The sequence below is a fragment of the Dama dama genome, chromosome 20 (assembly GCF_033118175.1).
Source record: "Dama dama isolate Ldn47 chromosome 20, ASM3311817v1, whole genome shotgun sequence".
Taxonomy (NCBI): Eukaryota; Metazoa; Chordata; class Mammalia; order Artiodactyla; family Cervidae; genus Dama; species Dama dama.
This window is the reverse complement of record NC_083700.1, coordinates 49,829,215-49,838,728: the sequence shown is the minus strand read 5'-3', so window position 1 is coordinate 49,838,728 and position 9,514 is coordinate 49,829,215. Positions and strand designations below refer to the sequence as shown.

The 9,514-nt window shown below is 40.3% G+C and overlaps 1 long non-coding RNA gene across 1 annotated transcript; it reads right to left on the bottom strand.

Annotated features, from left to right (window-relative positions):
- Positions 1-4,685: 4,685 nt before the first annotated feature.
- LOC133041034 (uncharacterized) lies at positions 4,686-9,459 on the bottom strand. Its single transcript, XR_009689107.1, has 2 exons — positions 8,656-9,459; positions 4,686-6,685 (listed from the first exon to the last, which is right to left on the bottom strand). It is a non-coding gene; the product is annotated as an uncharacterized LOC133041034 (long non-coding RNA).
- Between the last annotated feature and the right edge of the window lie 55 nt (positions 9,460-9,514).

The following is a 9,514-nucleotide window of genomic DNA, read 5'->3' as shown; positions in this document are numbered from 1 at the left end:
GCCATGAAATTAAACAACGCTTGCTCCTTGGAAGAAAAGCTATGACCCACCTAGACAGCATACTAAAAAGCAGAGACATTGCTTGGCCAACAAATGTCCATCTAGTCAAAGGTATGGTTTTTCCAGTGGTCATGTATGGATGTGAGAGTTGGACTATAAAGCTGAGCGCTGAAGAATTGATGCTTTTGAGGTGTGGTGTTGGAGAAGACTCTTGAGAATCTCTTGGACTGCAAGGAGATCAAACCAGTCAATCCTAAAGGAAATCAGTTCTGAATATTCATTGAAAGGACTGATGCTGAAGCTGAAACTTCAATACTTTGGCCACCTGATGCGAAGAACTGACTCATTGGAAAAGACCCTGATGCTGGGCAAGATTGAAGGCAGGAGAAGGGCATGACAGAGGATGAGATGGTTGGATGGCATCACCGACTCAATGGACATGAGTTTGATTAAGCTCCAGGAGTTGGTGATGGACAGGGAAGCCTGGCATGCTGCAATCCATAGGGTGGCAAAGAGTTGGACATGACTGAGCAACTAAACAGACTAACTGACTGTGGTATATTTTCCTCTTAACAGTTGGCCAGTGGCTCCTTCACTTATTGTATAATTTATACCTTCCTTGCTGATTAGGAATGCCTCTGTTATTATTTCTCTCCTTAGGTCGCAGTAACTTTGATATTAACCTGAAGCTTTAAAGCTGTTTGACAGATCTAACCATTTTCCTTCTCGGTTAGCAACTATGTGGAAGATGAAGAGATGTCAGTTCAAATGCCAGAAAGATACTAAATGAATCGTGGCTTTAAAAAAAAAAATCAAGAATGCTCTAAGTATTTTATAACAATGTTATTGCTTACATAGATTTGTGTTGTTAGGTATTTAAAATTTTTTATTGCTGTGTATCTGGGCTGAAATGATATATGATTTTATAATCATATTTTTCCCAACAAGCCAGTAATCTTAATGTATTATGTATATGTGCATAAATGTATGTATTATCATTATGCAGAAGCTAAATATTATTTATGAATTTATGAAATGCTGAACAAATTTCATATACATGGGTAACTTTTTGTAACCAGTTTATAAAGTTAAATGTATTGGTTCATGGTTTTCCAACACAATCAACATAATGACAAACAGAAATTGATGTTAATTTTGCTATTCTTTTATTTTTTTTAAAAAAGAGAGAGGACCCTTGCCCTGTTTTTTTAAAAAATTTGCTTTAAAAAAAAAAAAAAATTTGCTTTTTTATTTATTTTTTGGCTGTGCTGTGGCTCTGTTGCTGTGATCCGGCTTTCTCTAGCTGGGTTGGGCATGGGCTCTAGGGTGCTTCAGTAGCTGTGGTGCATAGGCTTAGCTGCTGTGCAGCATGTGGGATCTTCCCGGATCAGGGATCAAACCCGTGTCCACTGCACTGGCAGGAGGCTTCTTAACCACTGGACCACCAGGGAAGTCCAACTTTACTATCCTTTAAATTGAAGTTGCAAACACATAGAAACGCGTCTGTGTAAAACATAGGCTTATCTTTGTGCTTAAGTCGTCCTTGTTACCTAAACAAACAATCATAAAAATACGTGTTTCTAATCAAAACAATCATCTTTAGTTCTAGTAAAGATGAACGTTCTGACGGTGAACACCGTAAACTGGGATTTACTTGGGAACTATGACTTTCTCAACTACTTTACCTATAATTTTGCCACAAATTAAGCCACTTACCATTAGGTGCTTCTGAAAATACTATATTTGGTCAGTTAATCCATTTCCTGTTTCAGTTAATCCATTTCCTGTCTCATTGTGATGAACGCTGGCCTTAACCCTGACAATAATTTAGGTCAAATTACATAACCACAACCATAAGGGTAAATCTGTAGAATTTTATGTTAGGTCATTCCAAGGATTAATATATGTAATTCACTTATCTTCCTCCTTGTAATTCCTTAGGCACTTTTAGAATTATTTTGGTACATTGATAATTGTTAAAGATACTTGCTATCAAAAACCAACATTCAATCCTGTGTGTAAGCCTGACTGAAAAAAGAGCTATAATAGTTATTACCAAGAAAATGTTCCGTAAATTGCTTGGGCAGAATCTCTAAAGCCTGTTCTTTTCCCAGTGCTCATTTACAGTTAAGAAAACAAACCCAGGTGGCAAGGGAATTTAGCCTGAAAAAAGGCTTATCTCCCTACCTGCCTTGACAGACAAACTCAGTTTTATCTCTTGGCTCATATTACAAAGCATGGCTGTTCTCCAAATCAAGAGGATGATTTTTTTTTTAATGTTTCTCATTTCCTTCTCTTTAATAATGCTTTCTACAGTGTATAGAGAATATCCATCACTTCATCTCCACAGTTTCTCAAAAATCATTTCACCTATTCCAATTTCCTGTTCTATGACAAGAACCTCTTGGACAATTCTGCCCACTTTTCCTGTAAAATCCTAATTTACAAGCTAGAAAACCAGGCAGTATTCTTTCTCTTGGGAGTTTTCTTGATTTCATGTCAGATTCCTGCCTTGCTTCTTTTATTCTTTTACTCTTGATTGTTCCAGGCTTATTTTCTTTCCTGATTAGTCTTTTTCTGCTCACAATCATCATTATGGTCCCATGTCAATCTCCATGTTCATAATCCAGGGCAAGGGAGCAATCATGTGGACTACACATCTTTATTTTCATTTTATGGCTCGGTTTAGATACTATTAATTGGAATATCCATGAGCACAGGAATTATGTCCATCTTGTGCAGCACTGTACATGCAGTGCCTGCCATAGAATGCTCAGTAGATTTTTATTGAATTAATAATAGCCACCATTTAATAAATCTACTTATCAAATGATAGGTATTGTGCCATGCACAAAGGTATGTCATTTTATAAATGAAAAGACTGAAACTTAGAAAATTAAATAACTTGCTCTTGGTCACAATGGCTAGTTAAGGCTGAAGAACTAAAACCTGATCTAATCCGAGCTATGGAAGGCTCAGTGCCCACATGCCATCTCTACAGTAACAGTGCAGCAGCAGGATAACATAACCATGAGGAAAGCTTGACTTTAAATCCTGACTCTGAGGCTGAAGAGTTAATAAACACTCTGTGCTTCAGTTTCATTATTAACTAGACACCATTTATTGAAAAAACATTCATTGGTTTCCAGTCACTCCACCTTAGAGTTGTTCTCTAATCTGCTACATTGCCTTATTTAGTTTAACACAGTTGGCACTGAAGATCACCAAAGGCTTAGACCCCTACAAATGATGGCTTAATACCCTAGTAGGCAATGTTCTCAGTCAGTTATTAGCTGCAAACAAGGAAGTGTGTAATGGATTGTCATACACACCAGTTACAACTTCAACAGTAGCAGGAATATATTGCTGGAAGGTCTGAAGACTGAAAAAGTACCCATTTTTTTCCTCTTTTAAAATAACTGCCACTGTTTTCTTCTCTTTCCTTTCTTTCTATAGCAACCATTGAGGCTCCTGAATCCCAAGATTATTTATAGAGTGTACTGGTAGTGATTATACTTAACCATTTAGTCCTTAGATTGCAAGACCATGAGGAATCACAGATAGATGAGAACTAGAAGAATGGGCACTTTACATCCAGAGGTCAGGACTAAGTGACAATAACACTAAGATGTCCTTCCCACCAGCTGGACTGGATGTTCCTTTGGTCCTAAAAGAGGGCAAGAGCAGGGGCTGTTGTAATAGAATGATTGGATCAAGTAGGCAGGCTGAAGACATTTTTGTCATCATACATGTGGGGAAAGGCAACTAAGTAATAAAATACAGTGGATACCTCCCTCTTAGGCCAAACACAGGGCTCGCAGTGGTCTCCCTCCCCAGCACAGGGATGGAACAGCAGCACCATCCAACACATGTGACTTGTAGTCTAAACTGCATGGCTGAGTGAAGCAGGTGTAGATATCTGACCCAAACTGGACAGACTTGTTCTCCTTGACAACTGGAATTTTGAACTGAGATGCAAAGAGATGGGGAATTGTTTTCAGCCCATGAGGAGGACAGTTTATGGATTCCTATTACTGAGTTTCCCTGATTATCCAGCAATTACCAACATTCTGTGAGATATGCCAGTATCCTTCTGGTAAAGTCAACTTAACTGGCTAGAGTTGTTATTTACTCTAAATAAGTGGAAGAACTTCACATACTACATTTCCCTGAAGCACTTTCTCTCAAGCTACTCCTTCATGTTCCTTTCCCTTATACTCACCACCAAAGTATCACAGTTCACCAAGAATTCCACGATGTTCTCTATCACTGAGCTTTTGATGTTCCCCTGCATGAAATTCCTTTTCTTCCTGAAAACTTTTTCAAGGATTATCTCCTCTATAACACTTTTAATCATCACCCCATACTTACCTGTTGATTTGCAGGATCCTCCACTATTCATGGGTTTTCCTTGTAGCTCAGCTGGTAAAGAATCTGCCTGCAATGCGGGAGACCTGGGTTCAGTCCCTGGGTTGGGAAGATCCCTTGGAAAAGGAAAAGGCTACCCACTCTAGTATTCTGGCCTGGAGAATTCCAAGGATGGTATAATCAGTCCATGGGGTTGCAAAGAGTCAGATGGAAAATGAATAAACCCAGCCAATTCCAGAACAACTGCCCAACTAACATAGAGACTCCTAAGAAATAATAACTGGTTATTGTTTTAATCCATTGACCTTTGGGGTAACTTGCTAGGCAACATTTTATTGTGGGAATAAATAATTGGTACAATATCGGTGGGCTAGATTTCACATGGGGATCACCAGTTTAAGAGCCTTTCTAGATAAAAGATTTAAAATCCAAGGACTGCTTTTTCAAGCCCCGTTGTGTATGTGAAGAATGGATACATTTACAAATTAACAGAAACTTCTCACTACTTACTAATATAAGACATTTAAAAACTAGAAAAAGATTTTTAAAAAACTTTAAAGAAAAATCAAAAGTAAAATCACCAATAATTTCTCTATTTCAACACAAATATGTTAGTTTTCAGTGTTTCTATTCAGCCATTTACATATATATTTTCATATAATTCTAATGCTATATTTTGCTTTAATATTAAAGGAAAAATGCTATTTCATACACAGTAATTTTAATCACTCCATAAAAATTCTTCAAACAGGTATATTATATTATATCTGTATTATTTTAGATTCCCTTTTTTCCCCTTATTACCAAGAAGTGTCAAAGTACAGCTTTTTTCTTTCTTTGGTATTATTGCTTTAAATATGAAGGCTGGGATGGTGTCTTTCTTACCTACTGCCATTGTCCCAAATACCTAGCAAAGTATATGGTAGATACACAATAAAGATTCACTGACTGACTATTTATTCATGCAAGCAAGAATGAACAATTGGATTTACATAAGGAAAGGCTTTCTAATTCTGTCTGCTTCAAATGATTTTAAACTCATACAATCAAAAAGTTATCATTTGAAAAAAAACATATTTGCATCACGTCTTGAATTTATTACCTATAGATAAAGGAATCCATTATTTACCTTAAAATTTGCAGTTACAAACTTGACCCATAAAATGAAAGAATCCCAAGGTTTTTATTCATGAACTGCTTCTACAAATATCATTAGATGAACACCATCTATTCTCAGTTCTTATTCCCTTCTCTGCAACTCTTGACATTTTTGGCTACTTCTTAAACTCCATCATGTATCAGTTTCTGCGATCACTGTTTTTTTTTTTTTTTTTTGCGATCACTGTTTATAATCACTCACTTATAGTCTTGTCTTCAGGGTTGACTGGTTCAAGATGTCAGGGTACAAGGACATGTGCCCATCTCCTGTGAGAGCACCAACTAGCTTTTGAACAACCATGGACAGGAGGATGCTGGAACCCCCCAAAAAAAGATATCCCACATTTAAAGACAAAGGAGAGGCCACAACGAAATGGTGGGGGGAGGGCACAATCACGATAAAGTTAAATCCTATACCCGCCTAATGGGCAACCCACAAACTGGAGAACACTAATACCAAAGAAGTTCTCCCACTCTTGTGATGGTTCTAAGCGTCCTAGCCTGGGGACCCAGCAAAGGGACTAGGAATCCCCAGGGATCCTGACTGTGAAGGCCAACAGGATTTGATTGCAGGACTTCCATAGGACTGGGAGAAATAGAGACTTCACACTTGGAGGGCACAAACAACATCTTGCGTGTGCCAGGACTGAGGGGAAAGGAGCAGTGACCCCACAGGAGACTGAACCAGACCTACCAGCTAGTGTTCGATGAACTCTCGCGGCAGCGTGGGTCAGCAGTGGCTCGCTGCAGGGATAGGGGCACGGGCAGCAGCAGTCCTAGGAAGTGGCCCTTGGTGTGAGCCCTCTTGGAGGTCACCATTGGTTTTCAGTCGCTAAGCTGTGTCTGACTACTTGCAACTCTATGAACTGCAGCATGCCAGGCTTCCCTGTCCTTCACCATCTCATGGAGTTTCTCAAACTCATGTCCATTGAATTGGTGATGCCATCCAACTATCTCATCCTCTGTCACCCCCTTTCCCTCCTGCCCTTAATCTTTCCTAGCATCAAGGTCTTTTCCAATGAGTAGGCTCTTCGCATCAGGTGGCCAAAATATTGGAGCTTCGGCATAGTCCTTCCAGTTAATATTCACGGTTGATTTCCTTTAGGATTGACCGGTTTGATCTTGCTGTCCAAGGGACTCTCAAGGGTCTTCTCCAGCACTACAATTTGAAAGCAGCAGACAATTGGATTAGAGTTTTACTAAGAACAGCCCTGCCCACTAGAGCAAGATCCAGTTCTCACTGCCAGTCCCTCCCATCTGGAAGCTTGCACAAGCTGCTTAGCCTCATCCACCAGAGGGCAGACAGAAGAGGCAACTACACTTCTGCAGCCTCAAGAAGGAAAACCACAATCACAGAAAGTAAATCAAAATGAAAATACAGAGGACTATGTCCCAGATGAAAGAAAAAGATAAAACCCTAGAAAAAATAACTAAATGAAGAAGAGATAGGCCACCTTCCAGAAAAAGAACTCAGATCCAGGGTTTTGGAAAAAGAATGGAGAAGATGCAAGAAATGTTTACCAGAGAACCTAGAAGAACTAAAGAACAAACAAGAGATGAACACTGTACTAGAAGGAATAATCTTGTCTTCAGTCTGTTATGCCCAGATCTGTATATCTAATCCTGATCATTCTATTTGGACCTTTCAATCTCATCCACCTCCATTTCCTTAAAGTCTTACTTTGCTTGTATTGTCAATCTACACCTCTTTTCCTTTGAACTACATGTATGTGTCTCCTAGCCTTTGCAATTTTTTCTTGACCCTGCTTCTTCCTGAAGTGTCACTCCATTGCCCCTTTCCCTTCACCACCCAACTTTTGGAAAGTGTGTTCTGTGCTCCTTGCTCTTTTCTGCATTCCTCTCCTTAACTGTTTGCATGTTGGCTTCTACTTTGTCCTATTGACCTTTTACTTCAGTGATTGATCCCCTTCCAACAATGCTTCTCTGTGGCATCTCACACCCTTCCAACTTAAGCCTGCACACCTAGAGACACCAACAAGAAAAACCACCACAATGATAAACCCCACACACAACTAGAGAGTAGCCCCCACTCTGGCCAACTAAAGAAATCCCACCAGCAACAAAGACCCAAGGCTGCCAAAAATAAAGAGCATAGCAACCCACTCCAGTATTCTTGCCTGGAGAATCCCACAGACAGAGAAGACTGGCAGGTGGCAGTCCATAGGGTTGCACAGAGTCAGACATGACTGAAGTGACTTAGCACACATGTGCGCAAACACGAACAAAAAAATTGCCCTCGTGGCTTCCTTTGCACTGTACCTTCTTGGTTTCTAACAAGTCTCCCCTGACATACTTTCTTCTTTTTGTCTTTGGACTTCTTTTCTACTCTGCTATCCTTAATGGTCCTCATTCACCTCCAGAGTTAACAAATATTTACCAAGTGCCTATTATGTAGCAGGATCTGTGAGGCCCCAGGGATAGAGGGATGAACAAACCAGAAGCTCACTGCATCTGTAGCACTTCCTTTTGTAATTTTTAAAAATTATTATTTATTTTTGGCTATGCTGGGTCTTCCAGGGAGTGGACTTTCTCTAGTTGTGGTGGTGGTGGGGGTACTCTTCATTGCAAGCTGGACCCTTTCGAGTTGTGAAGAACAAAAATTGGATTTCCAGAAGAATATTATGAAGTTATGTAGGAAACAAACAAGCATGTAGAAAGGAAACAAGATATATAGGAAGGAAACTCTTTCATAGGCCTACATCTGAGCCAACAGTTTCACATTCCTATTTTGAAGAAAAAGTTTAAATATTTTATCAAAGACATTTTATTTTGACTAAACTTAGTAATGCTAAGAAACAAATGTCTACACTGCAGAAATTAAAGAACCTGCAAGTGTACTGGAGAAAACGCTAAAAAAAAAAAAAAAAAAAAACAAGTAAGTATGGTTTCCTCAAGATGCCACATCTAGGGTCGTACACCTAAATACAAAACTTTAAGAAAACATTTCAAACAAGCCAGTTGCTGCCAAAATATATACAACAACTGTATATGATTAACTAAAGTGCCTAAACTGATTTAAATGTTATCTCTTTTACTTTTGAGAAATTGCAACACTCTATAACACAGCCTCTTCTTCAAAAAGACAAACTTACTTTATGGCAAACTTACTTTAAAAAAAAAAATGCAATTTTTGTAAAGAACTTGTCACACGTTTGCTTCCCTGGAAAGGAGAGAAAATCAGTTTCTGAATACACTTTAACCCACTTTTCCCCGCCTTATCAGAACCAATACATCAGGGAAAACGTCTAAGTTGGAACCTTGTAATTTGGCTCATTGTAGACTATGCCTCTCCACTACGTTGGATCTTATTTTTAGTTTCCAGCTTAGCTGTTAATTAGTAGTGGCTGTCACTTCTGTTTCATTTCCCATAAACCCAGAAAATGGGTGGAGGACCATAGATAGCTTTGGTCCGAATAAAGTCTATTAGATATCATCAACAGCTTTTTCCTCCGGACGACGCAGACCCAGGAAAACGGAGTTTTCCTTTTCCCACATCCCATTCCCGAGCCTGGACTTCGCTCCTCTTCCTTTCAATCTCAATTCGGGCTCCTTAACGTTAGCAAAGAAAGTTCTTTGAACAAAATCCAGCGCTCCTTTGTCTACAAACGTGGCTAAGAAAGGGTTCCGAGGCCTCAGCTGGCTGAGAGAAGGTAGTGGCAGCGATCCACCCTAGCCAGTACCCGCCCCCCCCCGCAACCCATCACAACCCGCGTCTGGAGCCGAAGCCCTGGCGCGTGCTCGGGTGTCTTCGGTACCGCGAGGCGCGCGCTCGCCCGGTCACTATCCCCGGGAAGGGGCGGGATCCCAGAACGCGTGCCGAGACTGCGGCAGGCGGAAGCTGCTGGCGGAGAAGACGGGCGGTTCCCGCCGGCGAGGGTGGGGGAAGGGCGGCTGCCACACCCGGAAGTTGGTCTGGAAGTGGGGTGGGGGGGTAACGTGTGGGGGCGAGGCTTCCGGTAGCGCAAAG